Raw genomic sequence first — 10,948 nt, forward strand, 5'->3', positions numbered from 1 at the left:
CTCCCCTCTCCCCCCTAAAAAATCTTAGTCCGCCACGTTCGCCACGTCGAGCAGTGCGGACGATTATGAAATGAATTATGAACACTAAAAAAAACCTAGCCTCGGATAACCAAGGCACCCACAAATTAAGACCAAATCCTTCAGGAAGGTCAGGTCTTTCCATAAGGAAGACCACGAATGTAAGCGGAGTGAAGCCTGTGGCCAAGCCAGGGCCTAACTCCCGCTCCGTCCCTTCTGGGACTGCCTCCACGGCAGCGAGATCTTTCACTGGCAACAATCCCAACCCTGTCCTAAGACAAGTTGAGGATGACACACCATCTACGTCTGGTGCCAGCAATAGACCCCCCCTCGCAACAAAATCCTTGGGAAGCAAGAGCTGCCCTGTCAAAAGACAAGCAGACCTTGCTGTCCCTGTCACTCCAGGTGGCACGGGAACTCCGAAAGGAGAAACACTACCCTCAACGTCGGCAGCATCGGGCCACATGGCTAAGCCAATGGCTTCCGATGTCTGCCCTTCTGGCACTATCACTGCCCCGGGTAGTACCCACCCCCGGAAGCAAATAAGTGCATCAGAAAGGTACTATCGTACCAGGCGATCGGCCTTCAGAATCCTGGAGAGACTGAAGGACACCAGAGAAGAGGATCTGACGGAGGAACAGTCAGACTCCAAGGCGTGGGCTGAAGCCTTCATTACCGAACACCGGGAGAAGGCTAAAATGGACTCCGCACAAGGCAAGCGGAAGAGATCGAGTGAAGGGACATCGGCTGAAGCCAAACGAACTAAGGTGTCCGCCACTCAAACTACTAAAGTCACTCCGAAGAGGTCTTTCGCGGAAGTAGCGAAAGGAAGCCATGTACGGGCAGTGATTGATCGCAGTTCCCATGATGGTGCGATCTCTCAAGCAAACTGGGACTTAATCAATAGGAGCCTCTGGAAGGTCTATAGGGACATCCTGAAAGAAAATCCGGGACCTCCACCCAGCTGCTCGGATGCGGGATGGTTTCAATCCCGCGTCAAATTAATAAGATGCGCTGAACAACGTTCCGTGGATCTCTACACCCTAGCGATTAATCGAATAGGGGAACCTTGGCCGGGAGCCCGCCTTGATGTGGTCCGCCGTGAAGACATTCCCAACCGGCCAAGATCCAGAGCCTGGATACCAGACTTCCATTCGGATCCAGAGGAAGTCCTGGATATAATAAAGCTAGGCAACCCCGAACTACCTACCAGCGACTGGAAGGTAGCAAAGATTGGCGAAGTGGACGGCAAGAGGAGACTGGCCGTGATAATCCTCAATGAGGAATCTTTGGACCCACTTGCCAACAGGAAATGGAAGATTAACTATGGCTTCCAAGCGCTGACTCTCCATGTCTACAGACAGGATGTAGCTAGCAAAAGCACCTCCGCAGAGAATATAACTACATCTGCGGAAGTGAACGAGGTTGTCACAGACAACGATGAGGTGGCTTCCAACTCCGGCATGGTAGGCGAGCTCTTCGAAAGGGTTACCTTAGAGGACATGGAGGGGGAATACTCCGATCTCTCCGCTATGGAGGATGAGGAGTCTCTCCCCCCTATATCCGATGAAGAGAACGCAGACCAAACCGTGGTTGGCTGCCCTTCAATAACCGACAATAGCGATGGTGAAGATTGTACAAATCAATCTCCACCACAGTAAGGCGGCCTCAGCCGCACTCATCCTCCGTCTCGCAGAAAGAGAAGAGGATATCGTGCTCATCCAAGAACCATGGGTCGTAAAAGATCGGGTTTGCGGTTTGAGCAGCAGAGAGTACAAATTGGTTTATGTCACTGACAAAGGTAAACCCAGGTCGTGCATACTAGCAAAGAAATGTATTAATGTATATTTACTAATACAATTTAGCGATGCGGACAACGTAATCACGGCAGTGGAGTCCTGCGGAAGGACGATATGGCTTGCCTCATCTTATATGGCACACGACGCGGAGTAACCACCTCCATCACAACTCATAAGAGACGCAGTTCATGAAGCATCGAGACGTGGCATCCCATTCATATTGGGAGCAGATGCTAATGCACATCATCATGTCTGGGGCAGTTCAGACACGAACGCACGTGGTGAGTACATCTTTGAATTCATTATGTGTAACAATCTTTATATTAGTAACATAGGTGATACCCCTACTTTTGTAACAACTACGAGAAGTGAAGTTCTAGACATCACGTGCATCAATGAACGAGGGTCTCAAATTTTAAAAGATTAGAGAGTGTCTACAGACAACTCCTTCTCAGATCATAGGTACTTAACGTACACCATTTCATTGCCAACTAAACAGTTCAAGCCGGTTATAAACCGCAGACGCACAAACTGGGGGATGTTTGAAACCACGTTATCCAGCAATCTCCCAGCAGCGATATACACAATTGACTCCGAGCCCCAGCTCGACTCAGTGGTTGATGAGCTGACTTCAGCATTTCAACAAGCTGCGAAAGCAGCATGTCCTCAAAGAACAAGAAGAGGAAAACCGAAACCTCCATGGTGGTCCACTGATATAGCAAACCTCAGAAGGGAATGCAGAACTATGTATAACGAAGCGAGGAGAACCAACTCGTGGGACAGATACAAAGAATGCCAGCGTAGATTTAAGTATGCCATAAGGGCAGCGAAAACGGCGTCTTGGAGAGACTTCTGTCAAAAGATAGAAAGTGTTTCGGAGACCAGTAGACTCCGGAAAGTAGTATCAACAAGTCCCAGTAACCCTAGCTACCTCATAAAAGAGAATGGCAACTGGACAACCAGCAGTGAAGGAACACTTGAATTACTAATGCAGACGCACTTTCCAGGTTGTCTCTGCAACGAAGACAGTAGAACCCACCATATAGTTCACTACGAGAACCCCCCAACAGATTTCATAACGGAGGACAACATAAAATTTGCCATTGGCAGCTTTAAACCTTACAAATCACCGGGACCTGATGGAATCATTCCCGCTGACTTGCAACACACAAAAGATATGATTGCTCCTACACTCGCCTTAATTTTTGAGGCAGCGATACGTCTTAACTATATCCCCAAGAAATGGGCAGAAGTAAAAGTGGTATTCATTCCCAAAGGGGGGAAAACCACACATACGAAACCGAAGGACTTCAGGCCAATTAGCCTATCCTCCTTTTTGTTAAAATCTTTAGAGCGGTTGCTAGATGTGCATATCAAAGGAAGGATTAGCGACAAACTATCACCTTCCCAACATGCATACAGCAAAGGCAAATCAGTGGAAACAGCGCTCCATGAGCTAGTTCACAAAGTCGAGAAATCACTTCACTACAAAGAATTTACCCTCGCTGCCTTTCTAGACATCGAGGGTGCTTTCAATAAAATATATCCGGAAGCAATTACCACTTCGCTAACGGAAATGGGAGTAAGCAATGCAATAGTCTCGTTTATAGAACGAATGCTAACTGGGCGAACGATAAACGCAAATTTGGGTGACACATTTGTTAAAAAATTTCCGATCAGGGGTACACCCCAAGGTGGGGTAATTTCTCCACTTCTGTGGTACCTAACTGTCAACAAGCTTCTACAAGAACTGGAAAAAATTGGAGGTAAAATAATATCATACGCCGATGATATCGTAATAGCAATCTCGGGGAAACACCTTCCAACAATATGTGACCTCCAACAAAGATCTCTCAACAGACTATCACTTTGGTGTAAAAGTCGAGGACTAGAGGTAAATCCGGAAAAAACGGATCTGATACTTTTTAGTAGGAAACACAAAACACCTACTCTTCAACAAATATTCCTAGGAGGGAAACCACTTAGAGTAACAGAAAGGGCAAAATATCTAGGACTTATACTAGATAGGAAGCTAAATTGGGGGCTCACAGTCGCAGACAGAGCACGGAAAGCTATGACCGCAACGTACTCCTGCGGAAGGCTTATTGGGAAGAAATGGGGATTGGAACCCAGAATGATATATTGGCTCTACACAGCAGTGGTCAGGCCAATTCTCTACTACGGTATAGTAATATGGTGGGATGCCCTTCAGAAGGGTGTGAACATCAAGAAACTTGACAAAGTGCAAAGACTAGCATCTGTTCTGATAACCGGCGCTATGTCAACCACACCATCGAAAGCATTATATGCGACACTAAACCTCCTTCCGGTAGATCTGCAGGCAATATATAACGCACGCAGTGCGGCAATAAGGCTGAACACTCTAAACAAGTGGTCAAATACGGATTATGGCCACGGTAGAATCCTGGCTGGCACTTTGGGGCTTCCCGGACTGGTGGACTATGCACTCCCGCCTATACATGCCATTACATCGTTTACGACCCTCCTACCCTCAAGGGAAGAGTGGGAACGGGACGACGTGAGACAGGGCGAGTCCATCCATGTCTACACAGATGGCTCAAAGCTCGAGGGCAGGGTGGGCGGAGGTGTATATTCTGAACATCTGGGGATCTCCTTCAGTTTTCGGCTCCCCGACTACTGTAGTGTCTTTCAGGCTGAACTAATGGCAATAATAAAAGCCGCGACACTGATACAGTGTGATGCGATATCCGGAAATGATATCTACATTTTCACTGATAGCCAAGCGGCGATAAAATCCCTCACAAAACAGTCGACAACCTCCAAGGTAGCCATGAAATGCCGCACATCCCTTAACGAGATGGCTGAGTCATTTCACCTAAAGGTAACATGGGTTCCTGGCCATCGCGACATTGAGGGTAACTGTAGAGCCGATGAACTAGCAAGACTCGGCACTAAATTGTCTGACGAACACATAGATAATGACATAGGGATACCCTTACAAACATGTAAGCTACACATCCTTGAAGAAATTGTAAAGAAAGCAAACGAAAGATGGCGAAATGAAGCAACCTGCAAAATCGCCCGTCAACTTTGGCCGACTCTAAATGCTAAACGCACAGAATCCCTGCTAAGCCAAAATAAACACAGTCTTAGCACATTGATCTCAGTCATAACGGGGCACTGCCTAATAGGCAGACACGCCCAAAGGATGGGTGTGCAAACACATGACTTCTGTAGAAGCTGTCTAGATGAGGACGAGGAAGAGACAATCTCGCACCTACTGTGCCACTGCCCTGCTCTATCCAGACGCAGGCTTACTATTCTGGGTAGACAATTTTTCAATGAGCTAGAAGACCTCAGTACCATAGAAATCAGAGATATTCTAAAATTTTTGAAAAACACACACTGGTTTTAGGAGAGATAGGGACAAGCTCCCCACGCGGCATCACAATGGGCTATGAGCCTGAGTGTGTCCCACAGGACAACCGCTTCAACCTAACCTAACCTCATATTGTTTTGACAGAGTGCTGTATGTATGCATGTGCTTTTTATGAGCTGCATCAGTTCTTCTTATCAATTTAATGCATACATACCTATATGCATATCAAAGGAAAACTACGACTGACTGTTCAAATGAATGCTTCCTTGTACAGTGTGTAAAAACAAAAAATTTGCGGGTTTAAAAATAAAAAATAAATAATTGGCGCGTACACTTCTGTTAGGTGTTTGGCCGAGCTTCTCCTCCTATTTGTGGTGTGCGTCTTGATGTTGTTCCACAAATGGAGGGACCTACAGTTTAAAGCGGACTCCGAACGGCAGATATTTTTATGAGGAGCTTTTTCATGGCAGAAATACACTCGGAGGTTTCCCATTGCCTGCCGAGGGGCGACCGCTATTAGAAAAATGTTTTTTATTAATTTTGCTTTCACCGAGATTCGAACCAACGACCTCTCTGTGAATTCCGAATGGTAATCACGCACCAACCCATTCGGCTACGGCGGCCGCCGAGGGTTTGCGGGTTTGGAACAATGAAAATTAACGTCCAATTTATCAGGCGCTTCACACACGGCGCTTGTTATATGCAAAGAGCCGAGTTCATTGTCAAAAGAGAACCACTAGATTGCACCACCTCCAAGCCACCACATCCAATGGAATCTCTGCGGCAAGTTACTCTCTATGTACAGTCTGCGCCAGAAGAAAAGAACCGGTTTTTTTCTTGTATTTCGTTTTGCTTTTTGGTGTGTAATAGTCCTACTCAAGGGCTAGGACGCCAATGCTAACTTAAGTTAGTGTCGTTCGAAACTTTCCTAAACGCAACCAAGCAAAAATGAGTGAGAAGGACGCGAAACGTTTCGAGGTGGCATTTTCATGCAAGCATTTGAAAGGGCCGAAATTGTCTTAAGCACCGGCTGCATAAGTCATGAAAAAATCAAAAAAGTTTGTTGTGATGTTGAATCAGCGGTATGAGGTGTAGAAAAATGTTGATGACTTTTCCGAGTGCGGCTTTAAGCGAGTGACGACAAAAAAGCAGGATAAAGTAATCGTCCAACTTTTTAAGCGGGATCCTTCTTTGCGACTACGACAAGCACGACGACTAAAGGAGGCGAACATATCCTATCGTCCCACGTTATCAAAGCCCCTGCTCCCAGAAAAACTCATTGAGAAACAACAAAACAAGCAAATGGCGTCAAAGTATTGGACTGGCTTTCCCAGTCCCCAGATGCCAACCCATTGAAAATGTATGTGGACTATGAAAAGGCATCTTGCCGGAAGGACAGTCCATGATTTAAAGCAGCTCGTGCGTCAAATTCGCAAAATCTGGCCCTCTTTCTCGACGAGCTATGCAGAAAAGCAGTGAGGTATATAAAAAATGAGGTAAAAAAAAAATATCACTGAAAGGCTCTGCTGTATTGGGTCGGTACAAAAAAAAAGTTTGGAAAAACCATCGCCTTTTTGAAACAATGCTTGGATTTTTTTTCTGCAACTCCCTAGAATATTTTTTTTGCAAATTTCAACCAACTTAAGCAAATCTTTAAATTTTTTATTTATTTTCAAAATGCAAGGTCTCCAAAATTTATCAAATTTATAAGCAAACAAGTTTTAATTTCTTAACCTTTTGCTGCAGTTTAAAGATTTTAGAGTGATAACAATGGATAATTTTTTTAACTCATAAATTTTCAGATAGAGTGATAAGACTGATTTAGAAACAAAAAGTTTGAAAAAACTTATTTAAAATAACACTTGGAAAAATATTCTTTTCTCTGCAATTCTCTATAAGCCGCCAAAAAGACTTTTTTGTCAAATTTCAACCAACTTAGGCAAGTTTATATCCTTTTTTTTAAATGAAAGTTCTTCCAATTTTTTTTAAATATTCACGTCATATGTTTTCAATGAAATGTATAAGCAAATAATAATCTTTCGGTGCAGTTTACAGCTTTTAGAATTATGAACATTTTTTTTTGTGACTCATACATTTTCATATAGAGCGGTAAGATCGATTTGGAGATAAAAATTCAGTCAACATAGCCCGATAGCTCTCGCCACTCATCGTAACGGGAATTTCTTTCTGATTTCGAAACAAATTAGAACCGATTATGCAGCTAGTGCTCCATGAACTTCGCGAGCAGATCTATTTTTTCTTTGAGTAAATTTCCACAAATCGGAGGCGCTGCTCTGGCGTCAAACGAGTCAAAACAATTTGTCATTCTCAGCTATCAAAACATAGTTATCGTTATCAATAGTTTTCATGAGGGTAAAAAACAACCGATGCATATAAATTACGCTACACCCTTTATTAGAGTTTTGGTCGAGCTCCTTCTAGCTATATAGTGCACGTCTTCATGTTTTTTTTCGCTACTAAGATTATTTGCGCTCAATTGCGAACTGCCCTAGTGTAGATTTCATACCGAAAATGGATTTGTCATGTTTTGGAATTGAAAATTGGTTAGCAAAAATAAACACAAATGCGTAATTTGCATATGTAAATATGAAAACTAAACGACATACAGTCACAAGGCTTCACATTTTCATGTGCTATTAATATTATTCATGAAAATTTAATATGCATTTTGCTAGTGAGAATAAGGTGTCGATGGAAGAAGTCAATGAATTTATAAACTAAATATTCAACTGTGAATATTTAAACATATTTGTGTATTAATAGTAAATATATTAATATAACTGAACTATAGTTAGGACAACTGTGTGTGAATATTATCAATAACTGATGAGGGATATCGTAGGGAATGTAAAATAATATAATAAACACTTTGTTTGTTTGAAATCGTTAATCGCCTGAACTGATGAATCAAATTCGTTCAGGCTTTCACTAATAGATAGATGAGTCTTCTGAGCGGGTTATAGACCACTTTTTACGTCGAAAACACTACTCTACAGGTGGTGCTGACAATGAGATATTTCTGAGAAGCGATTCGGCTTATAAAGGGTGGTTAAATTTCAAGGGCCGATGTTGAATGTGAACCACACCCAAACGTCAAGCTTTTCTGCACTTCATTTGACATTTTTCAATTTCAGACTAACTCAATTTAAACCATGGGAAGATACACAATCGTGCAATGCGTTACAGTTATTTAGGCTTATTATGAAATTGGGCGTTCAAATCAAAATGCATATCGCGCACTTCGTGAATTTTTCGGGCAATTTAATCGTCCAAATGTGCGTACAATCGGAAAAATTGTGCAAAAGTTTGAGCAAACCGGGTCTGTAGGAGATGTGAAAACACCAGTGCATTCTCGTACCGCTCGTACTGCAGAAAATATTGCTGCTGTTCACGATAGTGTGGTTAAAAAGACCCGACCACCGCTCACGCTCGTCGTTTATGAACATTATGCATAAAGACTTGCATTTACACGCTTACAAGGTGCAATTGACTCAAGAACTAAAGCGTCATCAATGGTCAGAATGGTGCCAGGATATGGAAACAGTGAATAACCAATTTTCGACAAAAACCATCTTCAGTGATGAGGCACATTTTTACCTCAGTGGATTCGTCAATAAGCAGAATTGCCACATTTGGGCGAATGACAATCCAAGAGTGATTGCCGAAGAAGCAATGCACCCACAAAGAGTGACTGTTTGGTGTGGTTTATGGGCCGGCGGAATCATTGGGCCGTATTTTTCCCAAAATGAGGCCGGTCAGGAAGTTACTGTGAATAGTGTTCGCTATCGTGAGATGATAACGAACTTTTTATGGCCCGAATTGGAAGATATGGATGTGGACGATATGTGGTTTCAACAGGACGGCGCCACTAGTCACACAGCTAACGAAACAATGGCTGTTTTGCGGGAAAAATTTGATGGCCGAATAATCTCACGTCGCGGCGATGTCAATTGGCCGTCAAGATCATGTGATTTGACACCGTTGGCTTCTTTCTTTGGGGTTAATTGAAAAAAAGGTGTACGTCGATAAGCCAGCAATAATTCAAGAGCTAAAGGCTAAACGGCATAGAACCTCAATTATGTCTCAGCGTCATCGAAAATTTGGACCATCGGATGGAGGTGTGCCGCCGAGACCGCGGCGGTTATTTGACAGATATTTTGCCCCATACGTAATTGAGCTATACCAATATTATCATAATAAAGAGAAATGACAATAATTTCCTAAAAAAAATTGTATTTTATTCAAAATCCACAACGGACCTTAAAACTTAAACACGCTTTCGATGCGTTTGGGTTTAATCGGGGAGTAAGCTCCCATTGCTTAAGAAAAAGTAAATTGATTTCACTGTAATTTCGCCATTTCGCAAGTTATTCCCAGAAAAGTTACTTTCGATGCCCTTTAGATCCTTTGCACCGACTGAGTAAGGCACTGCATTCCTAAGATGTCGATATCAATATTTCCCTGCTTCTTGGAATATCCGATATGTAGATTTAATACTACTTTAGTCCTAGAATTAGTCCTAGCCTTAGCACATTGATCTCAGTCATAACGGAGCACTGACTAATAGTTAGGTAGACACGCCCAAAAGGATTTGTGTGCAAACACATGACTTCTGTAGAAGTTGTCTAGATGAGGACGAGCAAGAGACAATCTCGCACCAACTGTGCCACTGCCCTGCTCTATCCAGACGCAGGTTTACTATTCTGGGTAAACAATTTTTTGATGAGTTGGAAGATCTCAGTTCTACAGAAATCAGGGATATTTTAAAATTTTTGAAAAGCACACATTGGTTTTAGAAGAGATAGGGACAACCTCCCTACGCGGCATCACAGTGGGCTATGAGCCTGAGTGTGTCCCACAACCTGACCTAACCTAGTCCTAGAATTCTGCTCTGAGGATTACCAGGAATCGTTTCAGGCTTTTCGGAGAAATACTCGCTTATTGTAATGGCGAATCGCCTATTGTAGAGGAGGAATTTTAAATTTTTTTTTTAAATAATTTGGATAGAAAGGCAGCTTATTGGTCCATAGGAAGACGCTTGAGTGGTGTTTTTTCTAGGCCTAGAAAACATGCTGATTAGCGAGTGGAAATGTCGGAGATTAAAGATGACTTTAATAACTCACAGGGCAGTGCCAAAGCAAACACGTCTATTAGGATTACAGGGGTTTGAGGAGAAACAGTTTAATTTAGTATATCCCAGAACACTTCAAACAGGGCGCACTCAACCTAAAGGTTCACCTAACACGTTGCGATATTTAATAGATTTCAGTTCAATATTCAACTCTCCCGCAGAAACCAGCAGGAGGGAAGACTTTAGAATATTTTTTATTTTTTTTTTACTTTTTTTTATTTCTTTATTTCGAGTTTTTCGGATATAAGGGGCACAAAAAAAAATATGCATAGCACTTTCAAAGATTTGAAGTGAGGCTTTCGGATGTAAAACATTTGAAAAAATACAAACACACGAACGAACAAATAGAAAAATATATGTCGACGAAGCGCTAGAAAAAAGCAGAGCAAAGTGAATGGAAAAGAATGCAAATGTGCACACACATTCAAATTCATAAAAAATGCAATCTGCTTGTTCGTCAAATGCTTTTCCGCAACTATAAAAGTGTTTGCACAATCCAACTGCAAGTTATGTACGCACGAACGTAGCATAAATTTAGGCACTCCGACAGCTTTTCAGTTTTCGTTGCATGAATTGCAATCAAGAGCTGCATGTTTCCAATTGCTTTTACACAGTTTA

This window comes from Anastrepha obliqua, chromosome 5 (genome assembly GCF_027943255.1).
Source record: "Anastrepha obliqua isolate idAnaObli1 chromosome 5, idAnaObli1_1.0, whole genome shotgun sequence".
NCBI lineage: Eukaryota > Metazoa > Arthropoda > Insecta > Diptera > Tephritidae > Anastrepha > Anastrepha obliqua.